Source organism: Mustela nivalis (genome assembly GCF_964662115.1).
Source record: "Mustela nivalis genome assembly, chromosome: 17".
Classification (NCBI taxonomy): Eukaryota; Metazoa; Chordata; class Mammalia; order Carnivora; family Mustelidae; genus Mustela; species Mustela nivalis.
Genome location: NC_139036.1, coordinates 38,775,298 through 38,781,935, shown reverse-complemented (window position 1 = coordinate 38,781,935; position 6,638 = coordinate 38,775,298). Strand labels below are relative to the sequence as shown.

The 6,638-nt window shown below is 44.5% G+C and overlaps 1 long non-coding RNA gene across 1 annotated transcript; it reads right to left on the bottom strand.

The window, feature by feature from the left end:
* Positions 1 to 1,551: 1,551 nt before the first annotated feature.
* On the bottom strand, positions 1,552 to 3,746 carry LOC309850662. The gene is made up of 3 exons (XR_014304391.1): positions 3,697 to 3,746; positions 3,313 to 3,383; positions 1,552 to 1,642 (listed from the first exon to the last, which is right to left on the bottom strand). It is a non-coding gene; the product is annotated as an uncharacterized lncRNA (long non-coding RNA).
* Between the last annotated feature and the right edge of the window lie 2,892 nt (positions 3,747 to 6,638).

The window sequence follows — 6,638 nt, the reverse complement described above, 5'->3', positions numbered from 1 at the left end:
GTCTTCCCGGTCCCCTCTGACCATCAGTTAGCTCTCCAATTTCATTCCAGAGTTAACTGCACTGTAGCAGCAGACAAAGCTGGCCGGACGGCAGGAATACTGTTCCCTGATGGTATCAGAACCTCTTCTGTATTTATGTTTGCTGTATGACTGTCACTTGTATACAATCACATACAGACTCTGATATTAAGACTCGGGCTGCAAATCACCCCCATGGCACAACTCTGGTGGCAAAGGAAAAGGGACTTCAGTGGCAACCAGATACCAAATACGAATTCCATTGCCCTTGTATCAAAACAGGTGTCTTTAAGAAATCATGTCTTCTGGTCCTCCTTTGCTGTACCTAAGGTAATATGGGGCCAAGAGGCACCCAGATAAACGACAATCTCTTCTATTTGTAAAGATGACTTATGAAGGAAAACTCCAGAACTCCCCTGTGGTGAAGGGTATTATTATCCAACAAATATTGAGTGTCCTCTCTGTTCTTCCAGGTGGGGAGAAAACTGGGCCACACCCCTGATGGTGCAGTTAGTCATGTGACTTGCTTTAGCCAGTGGAATGTAAGCAGAGGTTCTCGCTCTACCTGCTTGGTTTGGCTTGGCCTCTTCTGTTTCTACCCTTGGCCACAAGAAGAGCATTCCTGCTCACTTTGGCCTGCGTCCCAGAAGGAGAAGGTACACAGGGTGAACCTGAACAAGATCCACAACCTAGAGCAGAGTCACTGCAGCCAACCCACAAACCTATAAACAAGAAATAAATACTGTAACTTTTGAGATTTTAGGTCATTTCTTACACAACACTATTCTACTCAAGTTGACTGATGTACTCCCTTAGGCACCTGTTCCCCGGGAAGTTTTGCCAGACAATCTCTTACTGTGTCTAATTTGATTGATACTAATATATTAAGTAAACATCCATTCTGTCTTCAGGACAAACAAGGGGGCCATTAGATTACATCCTTTATTCTAAATGTCCAAGAAATGTAGCTTAAGTTGTTTAATAACTATTTGTGCTAAGAATTTGGAGATGCGCGGATGTCTGCGTGGCTCAGTCGTTAAGTGTCTGCCTTCAGCTTGGGTCATGATCACGGAGTCCTGGGATGGAGCCCTGCATCAGGCTCCCTGCTCCGCGGGAAGCCTGCTTCTCCCTCTCCTACTCCTCCTGTTTGTGTTCCTGTTCTCGCTGTCTCTTTCTCTGTGTCAAATAAATAAATAAAATCTTTAGAAAGAAAGAAAGAAAGAAAGAAAGAAAGAAAGAAAGAAAGAAAGAAAGAAGGAAATTGGAGATGCACTCAAGAAATTGTTTTACAAAGTATCATTTATGCTCCTTACTGGAGCTATTAAAAGGAGCATTCCCAAAAAGTGGCCATATCTTTCAGGAACCAGAAAGATAGCAATTGATAGGAGACATTTGAGTTTGGAGACCTGTTTAAAATATTATAGAGCTCCCTTCCTCTCTCTCAGCTCTTTCTTGGCACTTATCAGAATTTGCAATTATTTTGTTTATCTACCTGTTTTCTTTTTCTTTGGATTTTTCTCCCCACAAGGAAGTATTTCCACGAGGGACAGTGGCTTGTCCTGTTTGTCACTTTCTCCTCCGGTACTCAGCAAACTCTGGCATGTAGAGATGGTTCAAAAAATATCTGCGGAATAAACAAAGGAATTCTAATAAATCATGTTAATTAAAAAAAAAGCATATTACTAAAATAGGTAAGGGGGAAACTGAAAAAAGCCTGGGATTTACAGTCTAAAAATCTGGCTCCAGGACATCTGGATGGCTCAGTGGGTTAAGTGTCTGACTCTTGTCAGCTCAGATCTTGATCTCAGGGTTGTGAGATCAAGTCCCATGTTGTGCTCTAAGCTGGACATGGAACGTACTTTAAAAAAAAAAAAATCTGGCTCCAACATTACATGATATTAGATAGTTCAAGGAGAACGTAATTATGAAAAACAGTCATTTGAATAACAATAATGATAAGCCAGTGGGGAGCCACTGGTGAATTTTGAGCGGAGGAGAACATAATTAAGATAGCACTTTGGGAGGAAGGACCGGACTGTCATGTTCATGGGTGGTTTAGCAGAAAGAGACTGGGTAGGAGGCAATTTCAAGGTGAGGGGGAAAAGGCCAGGAGGCATGAGTTGGCAGTGGAAGTTAAAAGGAGAGAGGCTGGGATGGAGGCTCCCAACCCCCCCCCCCATGGGAAAAGAAGGCAGCGGAGAGAGGGTGTCTAAGGTAGCATCAGGATCGAATACCTATATGGCTGAAAGGGTAGCGGTGTTCTTAACAGAGATACGGAAATTTGGCAAAGAGACCAAATGTTTTGGTGAGATGATAAGTTACAATGGACAGATGGGGTTTTCGACAGTGGCCTGGGTATCCGCTGAAAACACCCTGCCCCCCTCCCAGGACTTCTGGCCTGCCGTCTCAGGACTGCATCACAGAGGTGACAGCTATAGGAAGAGAAAATCCAAAGACTAAAGTTGCTTTACAGACTGCCTGATTAGAGGGGTCAGAAGAGGGGAGACTGGCTGGCGAAAGGGACAGAACAAGCAGGATCAGCACAGGGTCTCTCTGGAGCAAAACAACAACCAAAAAAAAAAAAAAAAAAAAAAAAAAAAAAAAAAAAATTCAGAAAACCTACAAACAAAAAAACCAAGGAAGGGGAATGTTGATGTCCAGTCCTGTTTTTTATGGGAACCGTGTCAGCTGTCAGACTTCAGGGAGCCTCCTTTGGGAGCAAAAGGGAACATCCTTTAACATGACTCCTGGCCTCTAACCACCTGGGTGGCTGGGGGGCCCCAAGGCTTTATGAGCCTTGAAGAGAAGTCCAGAGAAGGGAAAAATGGAGAAATGTAATCAATAACAAGAAGCCTTGTTGTTGGCTTTTTTTTTTTTTTTTCCCCCTCTTCATATGCAGGAAGCAATCCGGGGCTGTAGCTGGTGCTATGATGGGTGTATTCTGGATGTTCAAAAGGTCATCTGGCATGGAGACAGGCTAAATTATGGCTGGAGTGTATGAATCTGAGGAGGTTCTCCATTAACATTTATTAGGAATTGTCATCGCTTCAACCCGAATGGGCCCCAGATGTGGAAACCCCGGCTGCCCCAGACTTCTCTTCCGGGCTGCAATCTCTTCTCTGATTTATTGTTATTAAACATGACCAGATTTTGTAGAGGGGAAAATTGAAGAAAGCAACACACACATGGGGAACTGTTAGGTGGAGGCTGCCAAGAGAAACAAACCATTTTATTATTTCTGGTGGCAGTGGGAGCACGCGGAGACGCAGACCATTGTTAAAGACTTCGTCGTACCTCTTTCCTGAATGGGAAAGGCGCAGGCCTGAACTTCTGGACGGTCTGTTCCAAGAGCAGATGTCTTCACCCTGAGGGTGAGAGTGGGGCAAAGGTGAAGGTAATCAGAAATACTGAGAAGTGAGTGTCGGGGCTTAGAATTCTAGAAGCCATTGTGGGGACTCTCTTCCTCAAAACATATCACCTTCCAGAGCCGATGACTTCCTGCAAGTCAGTCACACTCACTGGATATTAGGTCATTGTTCTTTATCAATAGTATTTATTCTCCTGCTGTGCAAATATGGTGAGGGGTTCCAAGAAGTCAAAGTTAGAACCCCACGTTCAGGTAGCTTAGAATCTGTTTCATTTATTCACTCATTCGACAGAATTTTATTAAGCACCTACTATGTAGAAGGCTTTGTTGTAGGTGATTGGTAAGGAAGAGAGACAGAGTCCATGCTGTCAGGGCACTTGTATATCTGTAAGGGAACAAAGTCAGAAAATACCAAACAATTAGCTAACCAGACAAAGAAGAGTTCGGGAAGACGGCGGCAGACAGAGGGGCTGCCGTATTAAGTAGGAGTCAGGAAAACTGATTTCCCCTCCTGGCTCCGCTAGCCAGGAGTCTGGTGGCCTTAGGTAAATTATTTAACTTCTTGGAACCTCAACTTCTTGTTTGTAAAATGGTGATAAACCTGCCTTGCCTTATCTCATAGGTATGTTGTAAAAATTTAAGGAGGTAATATATTTGAAGAGTTCCTTGTGAACTGTAAATTGCTCTTTGGTGTCAGGGTTTTATGACAAGTGCCAGATAGATGATAGCTAGTGTTGTGAACCAGTATGCCTCCTCGCTGGGAACCTGAGGACTCATCCTCTCCTGCTTTCTTTTGGGGAAAGGAACAAGCATGACTATCCCCAGGCTGCTAGACACATGTCCCTTTGAGAGACTTTAACTAGCGGAATCTGGATATCTGAGGCTGATCTTACTAACAGGCCATTTCTAGAAAATCCTCACTTAACTACTTCTTTTTCCTAGACCCTTGCATGGAAGTTACCCTATGTAGGAAGAGTAGTGAATGTACAAAGGCAATGGGACACATCTTAAAAGTCACTAGGTCTCACTACCTGTGTTGCCACGTTGTCCTTCTTTGAGAAGATTATCTAAGTTCCCACCTCCATCCAGTTTCCAACTTTACATTTCTTGCCTACCCCAATGCACTGACATCATATATATATACATATACACACCCACTAGTGCACATACCTGCATTATGTCTGGAATTAATGGAGAGACCCCTAGTACCAGCCTTTCTAATTCCAGTTAGTTGGACCAAGTGTCCACGGGCTAAGCCTCCAGCTGTTTCCTCCTGCTGAAGGGGTCAAAATGAGGAGAGAAAAGGGAGATAGGGAAGGTTGTAGGACCTAGGAATATTCCCTAAAGATTTCCTCCAGTGGAGAGATCTGCCTTCAAGTTCCGGGGGTCTGCAAACCTGTTTCTTTCTGGTGTGGCCTTGGACCCGGAAGAGGAGAGAGATTCAAATTCTGGGTTAATAGATAGTTGGGTTGTACCAGAGGGTACTGGGGGAGAAGGAAAAGAAGGGAGGGGTAGGAAGTAGTTCTGGTTTTCCCTTTGCTAGACAAAGCCCACTAGGGCCTGAGATGGGGTAGGTACGACCTAAGACCCTCTTACCCAAAGGGTGGTCTAGAGGCCAACAGCATCTCCAGACTCAACCCAGTCCTACTGAGTCTGAAATTGCACTGTATCCTTCGATGGATAGTCTGCCTGTTTAATTTTCAGAACTTTGTTTTAGCCTAGATGATACTCTGGGAATAACTTCTTACAATGAGCCACTGAACACCTGGGTGGGATGACCTCTCTGGCCTTCCACATCCACTCTCTATCCTTCTCCTGCCCTGCTCTTGGTGCTGGTGCTGGGAGATGCTCTTGAACTGCTTCAACAGGCTCGCTTGTCCTCTGACTTCTGGCTGGGCTCAGTCAATAGTCCAGTGCTCAAGAAACAGTGACTTTGCCTGGAGTTTTTAAAGGAGAAGAAGATGACATAATTATATCGTGCAGCAGGTCACTGGAAGATAAGAGTATGAGGTCAGGGTCTTTATTCCCCCAGCTTCCTCTCAGCTGGGCCTCAGGTTGACAATGGTTCCTTAACCAAAGGGTATGGCTCCCATGGGTCACCCTTTGCTACAGTTCTCTCCAGATTCTGGGGAATGTTCCTTCTTTAAGCCTTCATGCCTAGAGTACCAATTGTTCCCCATTCACCATCCTTTGCGGATTTCTCTGAACCTTGCTCATGGCCTTGTAAATATCCCTCTATTAAACTCTTCTCAAATAAACCCTGTCCAAGTGGGCCATCTCTTTTCCAATAGGACCCTGATCAGTATAGGATCCCAGGAGAAGAGACTCAGGGGTTCTTGCTCAAGGACTAGATGAGAACTTCCCATTTATGAAATCGCCATTGTCAATCCAGCATACTATTTCCTGGGAGATTCTTGTTTCTGAAATAGAAAAATACATTACAGGGTCACGTGGCACTTCCCCCACCATGTGTCAGCTTCTGTGCTAGACTGTCCCTCCTTGTGTGCCCTGTGGGTCACACAGAGCAGGTCTGGCACTGCCTTGTTCTGGCTTGTGAGCCCTGAATTTTTAAATTTTCAAGAGTTTTGTCCAACAGTGATTTTTTTTACAAGATTTTATTTATTTATTTGACAGACAGAGATCACAAGTAGGCAGAGAGGCAGGCAGAGAGAGAGGAGGAAGCAGGCTCCCCGCTGAGCAGAGACCCTGATGTGGGGCTCGATCCCAGGACCCTGGGATCATGACCTGAGCCGAAGGCAGAGGCTTTAACCCACCGAGCCACCCAGGCACCCGTCCAACAGTGATTTAAGAAAAAACTAAAACTGGGGCACCTGGGTGGTTCAGTCAGTTAACCATCCAGCGTCAGACTCTTGGTTTTGGCTGAGGTCATGATCTCAGGGTCATGAGACTGAGTCCTGGGTCAGGCTCCACACCCAGTGTGGAGTCTGCTGGAGATTCTCCTCTTCTCCCACTTCCTCTGCTCCTTCCCCCCACCCACCCCTGCTTGCATATGCTTGTGCACACACTCTCTTTCTCAAATAAACAAATAAAATCATTTAAAAAATAAAAAACAAATTAAAAATCTAACCTTATATAAAGTTACAAAAAAATAAATTTTTAAAAAAACCAGAAACAATATATAAAAACACATCCTTTTGTATTTATTTCACTGGATCTTTTTAAAGATGTTATTTTTAAGTGATCTCTGTACCCAACATGGGGCTCCAACTCACAACCCCAAGATCAAGAGTCA